Source organism: Sciurus vulgaris (genome assembly GCF_902686455.1).
Source record: "Sciurus vulgaris genome assembly, chromosome: 2".
In the NCBI taxonomy this organism is placed as follows: Eukaryota; Metazoa; Chordata; class Mammalia; order Rodentia; family Sciuridae; genus Sciurus; species Sciurus vulgaris.
In genome coordinates, this window is record NC_136462.1 from 120,690,586 (window position 1) to 120,707,783 (window position 17,198).

At 38.3% G+C, this 17,198-nt stretch overlaps 1 pseudogene across 1 annotated transcript; it reads right to left on the reverse strand.

Annotated features, from left to right (window-relative positions):
- Window positions 1-1,636: 1,636 nt before the first annotated feature.
- Window positions 1,637-2,380, reverse strand: LOC306653282 (schwannomin-interacting protein 1-like; annotated as a pseudogene). Its single transcript has 2 exons — window positions 2,139-2,380; window positions 1,637-1,914 (listed from the first exon to the last, which is right to left on the reverse strand). The product of its transcript is annotated as a schwannomin-interacting protein 1-like (transcript).
- Between the last annotated feature and the right edge of the window lie 14,818 nt (window positions 2,381-17,198).

Consider the following 17,198-nt stretch of genomic DNA (forward strand, 5'->3'; position numbering starts at 1 on the left):
TGTGCTGAGGATTGAATCCAGTGCCTCATACTCGGTAAGTACTCTAGCACTGAGCAACAACCACAGCCCCTCATTTAATCTTAAAAAAAAATTTTTTTTTTAGTTGTAGGTGGACACAGTACCTTTATTTTATTTATTTTTATTGGTGCTGAGGATCGAACCCAGTGCCTTACATGTGCCAGGCAGGCGCTCTACCGCTTAGCTACAACTTCAGCCCCCATCATTTAATCTTAATTACCTCCTAAAAGTCCTATTTCCAAATCACATTTAAAGTTACATTCAGGGTTCAACATATTAGTTTGGGAGGCAGGGGCACACATTTCAGCTCATAACACTTAGTTTTGTTACAATATCCATGGGTGTTTGGTTTTATCAACTAGTTGCCCATTTCCTAAGGAGAATATAGGGTGATTAAAAATCTATGTCACTCAATATGTTAGTGAAATAAGTCAGTTACCAAAAGACAAATACCATATGATTCCATTCATATGAGATAACTATGGTAGCTACCATTATAAAGATAGAAAGTAAAGTGAATGCTGCCCAGGCCTGGAAATAGGAGGTAATGGGAAGTTATTGTTTAATGGGACAGTTTTAGTTTGGGAAAATGAAAAAGGTTCTGGAGATGGATGGTGGTGATAGTTGTACAACATTGTAAACTATATGCTTAAAATTGTTAAAATTATTAGTTTTACATCATGTATAACTACAATTTTGAAAAGAAACAGAAGACAATGAAAAAAAAACACTTTCAAGTTTGAAGGATTCCACTCATCAATCACTACTCTGCAACTCCACCAATCCTTCACTTGAGTGGTGTCTATTCTAAGAATGGAATTATTGTAAAATACAAAGATATGTCTTTCTACATACATGGGTCTCTTTCTTCTCCTGGAAGCAGAAATGAAAATGAACAAGGAGATGACTACTTTTGTGGATGAAATTTTGTCTCACAAATGTTCAAATGCTTGTTCTATGCAAGACCTTATGCTTAGAGCTGTGGGAAATGTGGAAATGAAGCAGATGCAAGAAATTCACAGTCCTGAAGGGGACAGGTCTATTCATGAGTTTTTCCATGCATAATTTTTAAACAAAGTTTTAATTTTTTTTACATATTTATATGTAAAACTTTCAAGAAACTTTCTGAAGCCAACATAATGCTAACAGCACATCTGAAAATGAACTTCAGTAGTCAACATTCACAAAATGTTGAAAACTGATTGAGGTACATATTAGGGAGAGCTACCACTTCACAAGGAGGCAGGAATGTGTAGCACTGTCATTTACAGTTCTTAAAACTACAGCGAAGGATGAAGTAGTCAATGCAAAACACTGCTCCAACTGAAAACCTCTAAACAAGTAAAAATACAGTTAAAACCACCCTATGATCAACCATGATTTGTGACTGTGTAAGTACAGTATATTTTTTATAACAATATTTTATTAAAATGCCTAATATTAAGTGGCACAAGTAAAAAATTAAAATAAATTAAGAAGCAAAGGCAGATCATTGAACATAAAGCTTCAGACATCATCCATACTGACACAGCAGTTTGTCTGACTCTGCGCCACTTTCAGCAACAGCACTTCAAACCAGAACGAAGGTCAACTCCTCTGGGCTCTGGCTGATGGTTCCTCACTTTGCAGGCATCTTCTCTGCCATGTGCTTCTGCTGATTTCAGCATGTCTGGTCAAGACTTTGATGTCCACCATCATGGCATCTTGCTCTGTATGCAGTTGGTCTTGGTGAGGAGCAACTTCACCAACTCTTCATTCAAGCTTTCGAGCTGGGAGTGGAGGGCATTGACTATCACCTGCAACTGGCCAGGGTCACACCACGCAGGTCTGGGGGCTTCAGGCTTCTCTTCATCAAGCACTCCCTGATATGAGGTAGGTGAGGAGATCATGAGTACCCTCATCCTGATATGAGGAGATCAGTTACAGAGACTTTTTCCTGTTCTGTTTCTCCACCTCCACTTGCATCTTGTCCATGGGGTTGGCCAAGGCGAAGGTAATCTTGGCTTCATCTTGCAGTTTCTTCAGCCTTGTGAAGGAAGTCAAAGTCATTCAAGGACTCAGACTCCTCTTCAGTAGTGTCTCTATTGAAATAGGAAGAGCTCTGTTTTCTCATGGGGGACGAGGGCATGTCCAGGCTCTTCTCGGTCTTGCTATCTTCAGCATCAATGTCCTTATCACTGCCACTGTAATTGATAAAAAAAATCTGTAGGTTCATCCCACTCTGGAGTCAGGAAGAGAGTTTGGGCTTGCTGTTCTTGCCGCATCTGGGCCATCATTGAAGCAGCTTCCCAGCACCAGTCTCTGTCTTACAGACTGTCTCATTTTTCTAGGCCTGGTACTTACAGTTCCCCTGATGGACCATCTCCACACGTCCTGGGGCACAGACACACTGCGGTTTAGTGCAACAAGGCTCCGGGCAGGTGTAGGGCCTCAAAGAATATTTTTTTTAAGAATAATTTTTAATATGAGCTAAAATATGGAGCTTTCCCTCTTCTATGCCCCTAAATCACCCTGTGTTTCTCTCAGTTATTATATGTGTTCATTATCTGGTCACTAACTATTCAATTCTCTTTCTCTAAGATTGTGGTAGATTATGCATCACTGCCCATGCAGCTGAGGCCTTTATTATGGAATTTGGCAGTGTCCCTCCCATTAAGAGTGGAACAGCCTGCACTGCCCCTTGAATCTAACTAGCTTCCACCATGTAACTTTGACAGATGGAATATTGGTTGATATGATGGAAGCAGAAGCTTGAAATGAACTCTAACATTGGAACTCCCTTTGTGCACCTCTACTATTATCATGAAAGTATGTCAGATGTGTTGTAGAGCCCAGTCTCTTGAATTGCCCCAACTGAAGTCAGTCTAAGTTAGCTGTCTGCCAGACCACCTACAGACGTATGAGCAAGCCCAGCCATGGAAAGCATACAAATTATAATAGCACAACTTGATGGATTTTCAGAGTGAACACATCTATGTAATCACTGCCCAGATTAAGAATAAAAACCGTGGGGATCCAAGATATCGGACTAGAGGTAGGCTGCATTCCTTTTTGCTCCATAACTCAGGATTCAAGCAAGACAGTTGTCGCTGTCCACCAGTCCCCTTCTGTTTACCCCATTTGTCTGCCACCTGCTATCTGTCACCATATTGCCTGCCTTTTGAGTGTGGATCACTCACTGACCACCACTTATCATTCACCATTAGCCCATTTGCCCAACTTTTGCCTGCCCATTGCCTGCCTTTCACCTATCCATCTCACACTGCCCAATGTCCACCTACCAATCAACTGTCCTTAACCCGCAGACCCCTCACAGACACCAGTGGATCGCCTGCTGCCCTCTGTTGCCTGGAAGTCCATTGTTACAGTCCCGCAGGTTTGGTTACACACAGTTGCCACCATCTTGAGACAACAGCCAGGGCCTACAGGTTTTCTGCTGCAGTTCCCACAATCTCTGGGGCGTGGCCATGAAGGTCTGGGGACTCAGATCAGGGCCTAGAGATATATTGGGGTGCCTGCAGGTCTGGTGTACCTGAGGTCTTTCTGCTCAGTGTGGTATCTGGCTGCCTCTTTGCAGGGTTGCTCCTATGTGTGAGTGCATCCTTGGTGGTCTCTCTGCAAGTTGAAGGGGCATTAAGATCTTGGGACTATAGCAAGACAGGGCCTGGGGAAGCTGAAGCTCAGGTCCATCAAATTGCAGCTGGGGTTGCGTGTGCCAGTCTGGGTCTGGCAAGCCTGTGGAAAGCTGGAGACTAGGGGGAGTACCCTGGGGGAAGCAGAAGTTGAAGAAACTGGAGAACACTGGGCTCTCTCCAGCCCAGTGAATCCTGAAGTGTGCAGGGATGAAAGGGACCAGCTACAATGAGTGGGAAGACTGTAAGAGGGTGTGAGGGCATCTTGCTATCAGCTCATCCACCCAACTGGTTCAGCACCCACAGGACTGGCACTAACATCAAACTTCAGCCAACCCCACCTATCAGTGGAGAAGGGAAGCTGAGAAAATTTTTGACAGATAACAGAAGCAATCATTCAATTTTACATTGAGACTTTCCTCCCTTTAAAATTTTTTTTGCCCTCTCTCTCACACCTCTACCATTTTTGAATCCAAATATTTTTCATGCATCAGTTTATTGAGGAATGGGATGTCTGAATAGTATATGACAATTTTGTTGTGTAATCTTATATATTTACTTTTTTTAAAAAATCTGTACATATTTTTTCTCTCACCTCCCTGTCTCCCTAGATTCTCTTTCTCACTTCTCTCATACTAACAACCAACCTCTATTAATTCCTCCCTCGCTCTTACTATAAATTTTTACCTCTATCTTCTCTACCTCTCCCTCATAAGCATCACATCTAACACTACTTCTTTTCCCTCATTGTCCATCATTTGAAATGGTAAACCCTCTTAGCAAACTAACTGCTTACATTGTAGACAATAATTGAACACATCATTTCTGTCTATTGTGACAAAACTGTAAATGCCTTAATAGGAGCCATTTGGTTTAAGGTGTTATACCGTTTGCATTAGGTGTTATTAATATTGATCTCCCCCTTATAAGTGGAGAAGCCTTCAGGGAAACTACCATACTGGAAGCTTTCAGGGACACTATAAGACTACAGGGTACAAGCTATACTGCCTCAGCTCTATACCACTAGATGAGAAAGCACACAAGTAACATGAAAAACCAAGGGAACAAAGTGCCTCAAACAAACCAAGATGTTCCAACAATAGAATAGAATAGATAAACAGTAAAAGAAATGTCAAAGAAGTAGTTTAGAAAATACATAGATTGATCTTCAAAATAAAGGATGGTATTGGAGAGAAAATGCAGGAAGTGAAAGATCACTTCAATAAAGAGGCAGAGATTATAAAAAGGAATCAAGCAGAAATCCTCAAAATGAATGAATCAATAAACCAAATTAAAAATTCAATGGAAAGTATCACCAACAGACTAGACCACTTGGAAGACAGAACCTCAAATAATGAAAACAAAATATATACTCTTGAAAATAAAGTTGACCACACAGAGAAAATAATAAGAAACCATGAATGGAAATTCCAAGAAATATGGGACAACATGAGAAAAACAAATTTAAGATTTATCAGAATAGATGAAGGCATGAAGATACACATCAGAGTAATGCACAATCTTTTTTATTCATTTATTTATTTTATTTATTCATTATTGTGTGTGTGTGTGTGTGTGTGTGTGTGTGTGTGTTGCTGGGGATTGAACCCAGGACCTTGGGCATATGAGGCAATCACTCTACCAACTGAGCTACATCCCTAGTCCCACAATCTTTTCAATGATATAATATCAGAAAACTTCCCAAATCTTAAGAATGAAATGGAAAATCAACTACAAGAGGCTTACAGAACCCCAAATATACAAAATTACAGCAGACCCACACCAAGACACATTATAATGAGAAAATGAAAAAAAAAAAAAAAAAGAAAACCAGCAAAGGGAGGAAACACACTAAAGGAAAGGTCAATTGAAGGAGAAACTAAGTCAAGTTAAAAACCAAAAATAAACCAAAATAACTGGGAATACAAATCATATCTCAATAATAACCCTGAATGTTAATGACTTAAACTCATCAATGAAAAAAACATAGAGTGGCAGATTGGATTTTTAAAAAAAAAACCAACAATATACTGTCTTCAAGAGTCTCACCTCCTAGGAAAAGACATCCACAGACTGAAGGTGAAAGGTCGGGGAAAAAAACATATCTCTCACATAGACTGCATAAACAAGCAGGGGTTCCCACCTCATATCAGACAAAGCAAACTTCAAACCAGAGTTAGTCAGAAGGGATAAAGGTGAACATTTCATACTGCTTAAGGGAATCATACATCAACAAGACATAACAATTGTAAATATATATGCCCCAAACAATGAAGTGTCAACGTATATCAAACAAACCCTTCTCAATTTCAAGAATCAAATGGACTGCAACACAATAATACTGGGTGACTTTAACACACCTCTTTCACCACTGGATAGATCTTCCAAACAAAAATTAAACAAAGAAACTATAGAATTAAATAGTACAATCAATGATTTAGACTTAACAGACATATATAGAGTATTTTATCCATCATCGAGCAAGTATACTTTCTTCTCAGCCGCACATGGATCCTCCTCTAAAATAGGCCATATGTTATGTCACAAAGCAACTCTCAGCAAGCACAAAAAAATAGAAATACTATCCTTCATTCTATCAGATCATAACAAAATGAAACTTGAAATCAATGATAAAATAAACAGAAGCTACTCCAACACCTGGAGACAAAATAGCATGCTATTGAATGATGAATGGATAAAAGAAGAAACCAAGGATGAAATAAAAATACTTAGAGGTAAATGAGAACACCGATACAACATATCAAAATCACTGGGACGCTATGAAGTCAGGGCTAAGAGCAAAGTTCATTATGTTGAGTTCATACTTTAAAAGAATAAAAACTCAACAAATAAGTGAACTAAAATTATATCTCAAAGCCTTAGAAAAAGAAGAACAAATCAACACCAAAAGCAGCAGAAGACAGGAAATAATTCAAATCAGAGATGAAATCTATGAAATTGAAACAAAAGAAACAATTGAAAAAACTGACAAAAGAAAAAGTTGGTTCTTTGAAAAATAAATAAAATTGATAAACACTTAGTCACACTAGCAAAGAGAAAGAGAGAGAAAACTCAAATTACTAAAATTCGTGATGAAAAAGGAAATATGATGGATACTATTGAAATACAAAAGACAAATAGAAACTATTTTGGAAAATTTATACTCTAATAAAATAGAAAACTTGAAGACATCAACAAATTTCTAGAATCACATGATCTACCCAAACTGATGCAGGAGGACATACACAATCTAAACAGATCAACTTCAAGCTGTGAAATAGAAGACACCATCAAAAACCTACCAACTAAGAAAAGACCAGGACCAAACAGATTCTCAGCCAAGTTCTACATGACCTTTAAAGAAGAATTAACACCAATACTCCTCAAATTATTCCATGAAATAGAAAAAGAGGGAGCCCCTTCAAACTCATTCTGAGGCTGGCATCGATCGCCCTTATTCCAAAACACATCAAGGAAAGAAAACTTCAGACCAATATTCCTGATGACATAAATGCAAAAATTCTCAACAAAATTCTGGCAAATCTCATACAAAAACATATTAACAAGATAGTGCACCATGACCACGTGGGGTTCATCCCTGAAATGCAAGGTTGGTTCAACATACAGAAATCAATAAACATCAAGCAACAATAGGTGTTGGAGAGGATGTGGGGAAAAAGGTACACTCATACATTGCTGGTGGGACTGCAAATTAGTGCAGCCACTCTGGAAAGCAGTGTGGAGATTCCTTAGAAAACTTGGAATGGACCTACCATTTGACCCAGCTATCCCACTCCTTGGCCTATATCCAAAGGACTTAAAATCAGCATACTACAGAGATACAGCCACATCGATGTTCATAGCTGCTCAATTCACAATAGCCAGACTATGGAACCAACCTAGATGCCCTTCAATTGATGAATGGATAAAGAAACTGTGGTATATATATACAATGGAATATTACTCAGCTATAAAGAATAATAAAATTATGGCATTTGCAGGCAAATGGATGAAATTGGAGAATATCATGTTAAGTGAGATAAGCCAATCTCAAAAATCCAAAAGGCGAATGATCTCACTGATAAGCGGATGATGACACGTAATGGGGGTGGGAGGGGGGCCAGAATGGAGGAAGGAGGGACTGTATAGAGGAAAAGAGAGGTGGGAGGGGTGGGGGGAAGGAAAAAATAATGGAATGAATCAAACATCATTACTCTATGTAAATGTATGAATATGTAAATGGTATGCTGTTACTCCATGTACAAACAGAAACAACACGTATCCCATTTGTTTACAATAAAAATAAATTTTTAAAAAATCAGTAAACATAATACATCACATCAATAGACTTAAAGACAAAAAGCATATAATTATCTCAATAGATGCAGAAAAAGCATTTGGCAAAATATAGCACCTCTTCACATTCAAAACACTAGAAAAACTAGGGCTAGTAGGAATATTCTTCAACATTGTAAAAGCTATCTATGCCAAGCCCATGGCCAACATCATTCTAAATGGAGAAAAATTGAAAACATTCCCTCTAAAAACTGGAACAAGACAGGGATGCCCTCTTTCACCACTTCTATTCAACATTGTCCTTGAAACACTAGCCAGAGCAATCAGGTGAAGAAAATAAAAGGCACACGAATAGGAAAAAAAGAACTCAAACTATCACTATTTGCCAACAACATGATTCTATACTTAGATCAAAAAAATTCCACCAGAAAACTTCTAGAACTCATAAATGAATTCAGCAAAGTAACAGGATATAAAATCAATACCCATAAATCAAATGTAGTTTTATATTTAAGCGACGAATCCACTACAAAAGAAATTAGGAAAACTACCCCATTCACAATAGACTAAAGAAAAAATACTTGGGAATCAATCTAACAAAAGAGGTGAAAGACCTCTACAATGAAAACTACAGAAAACTAAAGAAAGAAATTGAAGAAGACTTTAGAAGATGGAAACATCTCCCATGCTCTTGGATAGGCAGAATTAATATTGTCAAATGGCCATACGATCACAAGTGTTATACAGATTTAATGCAATCCCTATTAAAATCCCAATTATATTCTTCATAGAAATAGAAAAAGTAATCATGAAATTCATTTGGAAAAATAAGAGGCCCAGAATAACCAACGCAATCCTTTGCAAGAAGAGGGAAGCAGGAGGCATTAAACTACCATACCTTAAACTATACTACAGAGCAATAGTAACAAAAACAGCATGGTATTGGCACAAAAATAGACATGTAGACCAATGGTACAAAACAGAAGACAAAGAGATAAATCCACATGAATACAGTTATTGCATACTACACAAAGGTGCCAAAAATGTATGTTGGAGAAAAGATAGACTATTCAACAAATGGTGCAGCAAAATGAAGTTAAACTTCTATCTCTCACCCTGCACAAAAGTCAACTCAAAGGGATCAAAGACTTGGGCACTAAAACAGAGACCCTGCACCTAATAGAAGAAAAAGTAGGCCCAAATCTTCATTATGTTAGCTTAGGACTTGACTTTCTCAACAGACTTCTAAAACACAAGAAGTAAATCAAGAATCAATAAATGGGATGGATTCAATCTAAAAAGTTTCTTCTCAGCAAAGGAAACAATCAATACATGAAGAGAGAACCTACAGAATAGGAAAACATCTTTACCACACACACCTTAGATACAGCACTAATCTCCAGGATATATAAAGAACTCAAAAAACTTAACACCAAAAAAAAAACCAATCAATAAATGGGCTAAGGAACTGAACAGACACTTTACAGAAGAAGAAATACAATCAATCAACAAACATATGAAAAACTGTTCATCTCTTGCAATTAGAGAAATGCAAATCAAAACTAAGATTTTATCTCATGCCAGTCAGAATAGCGATCATCAAGAATACAAGTAATAATAATAAGTGTTGGTGAGGATGTAGGGGAAAATGTACATTGTACATACATTGTTGGTGGGACTGCAGATTGGTGCCACCACTTTGGAAACCAGTATGGAGATTTCTAAGAAAACTTGGAATGGAACCACCATTTGACCCAGCTATCCCACTCCTCAGTTTATGCCCAAAGGACTTAAAATCAGCATACTACAGTGACACAGCCACATCAATGTTTATAGCAGCTCAATTTATAATAGCTAAACTATGGAACCAACCTAGATGCCCTTCAACAGATGAATGGATAAAAAAAAGTGGTGCATATATACAATGGACTATAACTCAACCTTAAAGAAGAATGAAATTATGGAATTTGCAGGTAAATGGATGGAACTAGAGAATATCATGCTAAGTGAAATAAGCCAATCCCCAAAAACCAAAAGATAAATGTTTTCTCTGATAAGCAGATGCTGATCCATGGTGAAAGGTGGGTAGGGAAGAATGAAGGAACTTTGGATCATGCAGAGGGGAGTGATGGGAGGGGTGGGGCAGTGGGGATGGAAGGATGGTAGAATGAGACAGACGTTATTACCCTATATACATGTATGACGAAAACATTTTTAAAGAAAAAAAAAAGAATAAAAACCTTAACAACACCTCTGAAGCCCCTCTCCTGCTGCTACCAGTCATAACCCACTCTTCCCCCAAACGTAAACATTACTCTAACTTCTATATCATAAATTAGTTTTGTCTGTTTCTAAACTTCTTCTAAATGGAATAATCCCCTGTACATATAATCTTTTGTGTCTGACTTCTTTCATTAGAAATTATGTTAACCAGGTTCATGCAGGTTGCTGTGAATAACAGTAGTTCCTTCACTTTCATTGCATTATGGTATCTCACAATATAGGTATAATAACAATGTATTTTTTAATGCTAGTGTTCATACATATTTGGGTTATTTTCCATTTAGATCTTGTGAGAATAATGAAAATTCTTGAACATGTCTTTTTGTGAGCATGTGTATACATTACCGTTGTATAAGTAAAGTACTTAGGAATAGAATTGCTGGGATGTAAGATAAGTGTAGGTTCGGTATTAGAACGCCAGACTTCCCAGTGGCTGTACCAATTTACACTCCCACTGGAACTATAAAGGAGGCTCAGTTTCTCCACATCCTTGCCAACATTTGGTATTATTAGTCTTTTTAAGTAATTCCAATGGGTATTAAGTAGCATCTCAGTTTGGTTTTCATTTACATATTCCTTATGACTAATGAGCATGAGTAAATTTTCATATGAATATTTAGACATTCTCTTTTAAGGATGAAATGTCTGATGAAGTGAGATTCAAGCTTGCCTCATAGCTCTTCTATTCTAAGACCAGAGGGCAGCAAGTCATGTTATGAAGCTCACAGCAAGAGATGTTAAGATGAAAAAGAATTTTGTAACAGCTGAAACCCAGCCTTACCAAAATCAGGAATGACACACATAATGGGATTCCAGCATAAAATGCTGAACTCTGAGGCCTCAAACTAATACCCAAGAAGTAGGTGATGAGTTGGACACCTGGCAACGTGGGGGTCTCTAAGAGAAATGCATCATCTGGTTGCTCACAAACTCACAAGTTGTCAGATATCTTGAAAACACCAGGACTTCTGTGGTACTCAGCCACACAGGCTCAGAAAAGAGTTTCTGCATATGCAGTGAATCAGAAATCAATATCAACACCAGAATACTGATAAATTGATTCATGCTATCAACCACAGCTGCCAGGCATTATGATTTCTGATTAGGACACTCTCTCTCTTTAAGAAAACATCAACAGAAACCAAATATAATCAGTAGACTAGAGAGCCAAGCACCAGCACAGAAGAGGGGATAAAAAAGACAAGGAATGTACTTCTGACAAAGAAGAGGAACTTGCTTCCAAGACCTTCACGGTAAAGATGAAAACCTGAAACTGGACAGGACCATGACCTTCGACCAGGGCTCCCTCTTTCCCAGCAGTGCCCAGATGAACACTGGCAATGTCATCTCAGAGACTGTCCTATTTTCTGTGATTCTGGTGGTAACTAAACCCCCTTCTGATGAGCTCTTTCTTTAGCCATCCCAGAGAACATTTGCTGGTTGTCTTCTTATCATCATTTTCCCCATCTCCCTATCCAGAGATCACTGGTCTCTTTTCAACAGTCAATACTTTCCTTTTGGGGATCAATCCATGTAGCTCCTAGAATTATTTCTTCCTAGATTTACATTTGAAACTTACCACATTGGCGAATCCAATCAGTACAGTCCTGTGATGGGTTCAGCACAGTAGCCACGAACGCTGGGATCCTGATCCTCTGTATTGCTTATTGGACATGAATCCCAGCAAGCCATTGATGGACTCTTCAGGGAGCCAGCCTCAGACTATTCTGACATCATGGAGTAGTAAGGCAGAGTAAAGGGCTGGAGATTAACAGGGTTACTGGTGATTTCAGTAAGTTTTGGAACAAATTGGCACAATCTCTGGACGTTTCAGTGACTTGAGCCAAGAAATTTCATTTCTTGACTGGTTACAGTCATGAATTCCTATAATCCCAGTGACTCAGGAGGCTGAAGCAGGAGGATCACAAATTTAAGGTCAACCTCAGCAACTTAGGGAAACATTGTTTTAAAAAATAAAAAAGACTGGCCATGCACCTCAGTGGCAAAATACTCCCGAGTTCAATCCCCTGTACCAAAACAAATTTTTTTCTTTGTAAACAAGTTTGCATTGTTCTGGCAGACCTGGTTTTGTCTATTCAACATCTATTCTCCTCTTACTTACTTATAGAAACTCCATTTTATACATAGTTCAAAAATATTCATCTCCCTACATTCTCCTGGAGTTAAGGGTGACATTGTGGCCAATGAGATGGAAGTGAAAGTTACTAGCTGATTTCTGGAATAGCTATTAATTATGCAATTAAAAATAAACATTAAAAAGGGGATAGACTCACCAGGCATAGTGATGCATGTCTGTAATCCCAGCAGCTTGGAGGCTGAGACAGGAGGATCACAAGATCAAAGCCAGTCTCAGCAACTTAGCGAGGTCCTGAGCAATTTAGAGAGATCCTGTCACAAAATAAAAGATAAAAAGGCCTGGGGATGTGGCTCAGTGGTTAAGTGCTCCTGAGTTCAATCCCTGGTACACCCTCCCCCCATCCCCCAAAAAAAGAGGGAGCAGACTCAGTTCTACTGTGCATTGTGCTTTTCTTCATCCCCTTTTCCTACCTGCAAAGCAGACACCATACCCCAAATAAATAGAACTATTTGTAATCATGAAGCCAAAAGACGCACAATGAGGATAAATAAAAAGAGCCTGATTCCTTCAACTGCTGCTCCAGCCCCAGACTGTCTGTCCCAGACTCCTTATAATATAAGAAAAGTAGACTCCTTATTAGGTTAAGCCACTTTGATGGATTTCTGTTAAATGCAGTCAAATGCAATCCTATCAAATAGAGAATTTAGCACACTGAAGTGGAAGGCTACAAGTCATATAATCTGAAATGTGAACTTTGTTGAGTGGTAGAGATGGAACTTTGGACAGTGACAGTGTAGAGACTGCAGAACTGGAATACTGATAGCCTTATTTTGCAGTGGTGAAACATTTGATCAATCTGCTATTTTTATGAGAGACGTCACACGTCAACAAAGTTTGTAATATTAAGGGAAATAACAAATAATTCAGAAGGTTAGTATGTGCTGATGACGTTGTTCCACTTTAATTAATTCCTGAAAGAGATCGATTCAACCAGAATTATCCAGGCTAAAGGAGAAAGGGAAGGAAGTACCACTTCATTAAGGAAGGCATTCTCTGCCATAACCTTCCAATCTACTTTGAGCATTTCATTATTTGGAGATTCACATTGTTACTGTGCTCCAAACAGAAATGGTGGTTGCAGGTCAAGCAATACTTTGAAAGAAGATAAAACTGCTGTCCCGGGTCTTCCTACTCATCTTCCTTTAAAAATCCACTACTGAACAGAGGAAGTGGGCTCTGCAAAGTGATCTCCCACTAGAGTCTGTTTTTTCAAGTTATCTCAAGTCAGTAAACAGAAAGTCAAAGGTTAGAGGGATAGACAGAACACAGGGGCCAACAGGAAATAGAGGAGGACCTTCATGCATGGCTATGTAGGTTTTTGGCTATGATTACTCACACACAGAAGCAACCAGAGGCAAATATACTGGGAGCCTATAATGCTTTCAAGGGAATCATATCACCAAAAATAAAAATGTAAAAACCTGGCTGGCAAAAGCTGTCAATTTTTCAAGCACATATCCCTGATCTTACACAATAAGAAGGGTTACTCTCTCCCAAGTTTATTTCAGATATGATTAAAGAGAATAACGAACCAAACAAGATAGACCCAATACCATAGATTACAAAAGAAAACAGAGCTCTTCTTACAGAGTAGATGGTTTGAGTAAAGAAATTAATCCCTATCTGCAAGGGAGCACAGGCCACTCATGTCCAGCAGAATCAGATACCTGCTGTAGATCTGATATTTGCCAGAGATTTGAAGTGCTTAAAACAGGGATTTCTGCCTTCCTTCCCTTTCCCATAGAGAAGTTTCCCGAAGAAGTTCCTTCCCCACTCTTGTCTGAGGCATGTTGGGGGAAGATAACTGGCCTTTTAGTTTATAGATTATGGACAATGAAGATTCACATCAGGATTAAATGAAGAAAATGATGCATCAACTAGAGATTCTGGGTTTTGAGATGGATGTAGTGTGTAGATGAAACTTCTGAACTATCTTTCTCAAAGAGTTCCATGCATGTACCAATGGAAGGTCAAAAGAGTAAACCAAACTGTCACAGCTTTCTCTCTACCCACTCTTTTCTCCTTTCTTCCTCCTCTACTTCCACTTCCTTCACCTCCTCCCTCTTCTCTGGGGATGGAACCCAGCAGCACTTAACCACTGAGTCACATTCTCAGCCCATTTTATTTTTTAGTTTGAGACAGGGCCTCACTAAGTTGCTGATGCTGGCCTTGAACTTATGATCCTCCTGCCTCAGCCTTCTGAGACACTGGGATTACAGGTGTAAGGTGCACCCAGCTGCTTTTCTTCTTTACTACTAGAACCCTGAATCCATCAGTGCAAGAAAAGTGCCCAACTAAAATATTACAATCTCCCAACTCCCTTGCAACTGGGTGACCATCAGTTTTCTGGTCAATGAGAAACAAGCAAAACCATGCCTGGAATATCTGGAAAAGTTTCAGTTTCTGGCACAGAGGTCACTTCCTCTCTCCTTTCTATTTCTTTTCTCATAGAACCAGATGAAACATGTATCTTCAGAAAAGAATGAAGGACATCTGAAATGGTGAATATGTGAATACATGTTAAAGTCTACAGTAGTCCCCTTTATCCACCAGGATCCATTCCAAGACATCCATTGGATGCCTGGTACCATGTAGCACCCAACCCTATATGTAGCACTGTATTTTTCCCCTATACATACGTATATACACACCTAAGATAAAGTTTAATTTATCAATTAGGCACAAGAGAATAACAACAACAATAAAAATAGAAAAATTATAATAATATATTGAAATAAAGATTATGTGAATGTTCTCTCTTAAAATTATCTTTTTATACCGTATTCACCCTTTTTCATGTGATGATGTAGAGAGAAAACAAGGTGAGTGACATAGGCATTGTGATGCAGCATTGTACTACCGCATAGGGTTGCTTGAACACAAGCACTGGAATGCCATGCCAGTATATGGTAATCAAGATAGCTACTAAGTGACGAACAGGCTGGTGGCATACACAGCATGGATGCTGGACAAAGGGAGGATTCGTGCACACATGAGGACAGAATAGGACATTGACAGATTTCATCATGCTACTCAGAAAGGTGCAAGGCCTGCCGACAGAAAGGTGCATAATTTAAAACTTCGTTTTTTTTTTTATTTCTGGAATTTTCCACTTAATATTTTCACGCCGTGGTTGACTCTGAGTAACTGACACTGTGGAAAGCAAAAGGGGCATTATGGTGCTTTTTTACCTCTTACTTTCTTTAACATGCATGGAATTTTTTTTGTTTTCTTTGGGGGGGGGGCAGTGTTTTTTCTTATTGTTTTGGGTTTGTTTGTTTATTTGTTTGGAATGGGAATTGAACCCAGGGTCTTGCTCATACTAAGCATATGCTCTACCACTGAGCTACACCCCCAGCCCCCATGTGGCTGTTTAAAAATAAAGTGGGAGTTTTCCTTTCTAAGCTCTGGAACACTTTAAATAGCTTCAAAGATTTGATAGATTTTCCTGTGAATCCATATGGGCCTTGGGACTTTCTGAGAGCTAATTCTTTATTTCAATTTTCTGTTTTACTGGGGTCAATTCTGGTAAACTTTTCCTAAGAAATTATTTATTCAATGTAGGTTTTCAGATATGTTTGTCCAGACTTATAAAAAGTAGTGACTGAAAATTTTAAATTTTTCTTCTGATTCAATAGTTATATCCCTTGTCATTTCTTTTTGTACATATTTATGCCTTTTGCTTTTTGTTCTTGGTTGGGTTAGCTAATGGGTGTGTCTTCTTGATTGACTTTTTCCTAAGGAACAGGAGTTGAATTGATTTGTTCTTTTTAGATATTTTTCTGTTTTCATTTTCATTTTTAAAAACAAGACTTTTTAAAAATCCCTATAGAGTCACATTTATCAAGATCATATGGCTTAGAAATTTCTGAGCTGAGTTTTGAACTCAGATGATTAGTTTATTGTCAGCAGCCATTAAAATGCTTCTGGTCCAGGACCAGATAAACAGAAGGGACACAAGAAATATGGTTTCACTTATTTTTCTAGTATATACTAAATTGTATTAAGTAATAAGTCTTTTATAAAATTATTCTGTAAATTAAACAAATTGAATGTAAGAATAGCTGCTACATGATCCACCTGTCACCCTATTGAATATTCTTATTGCTTTTATGTCTTCGAGTGAAGTTAAGCTCTAGTCTCATCCATTATCGAGTTCACCTGATGAACCCCATACCCTTCCTTTGCCCATCTCATCCTGCAAATAGAAATTCTACTTCTAAGGAAATAAATTCCTTTTCTGCCCAGTACTGTGGTTCAAGAATTGATACTATGACTTCAGAAGGTTTTTCCAACATCGTGGATTCTAGTCACAGAGTCCTATAAGTAAGCTTTCCATTAAAGAAGAAAGCAAACTAAACTAGTTCTTTTTACATGTCATTTATTTTTTACTATATTACCCAGGTTGACCTCAAACACCTGGGCTCAAGCAATTTTCCTGCCTCAACTTCCTGAGTTGATGGGACTAGTTTTGTGCCACTAGTTTCCAATCATTTATTTACGACAAACTTCTCATATTTACCTCTGTCCAAGTCAATGTACTGGCCTTTTAGAAACAAGGGTAAGTGACTGAAGTGAGGACAGATTTGGGGGATGAGGTAGGTGTTTCAGTCAACTTTTTGTTGCTATAACCAAAATATCTGACAAGAACAACTTATAAGAGTGGCTCATAGTTTCATAAGTTCAGTCCATTGCTCTGGGCTGTGGGGGTTTCTCAGCCACGTCCCGAGTAGATGAGAAAAGGGTTAACTGCGGAGGATGATGTTGGCTATAAATCAATCAATTACTCATAAACAATAAACACACAAGAG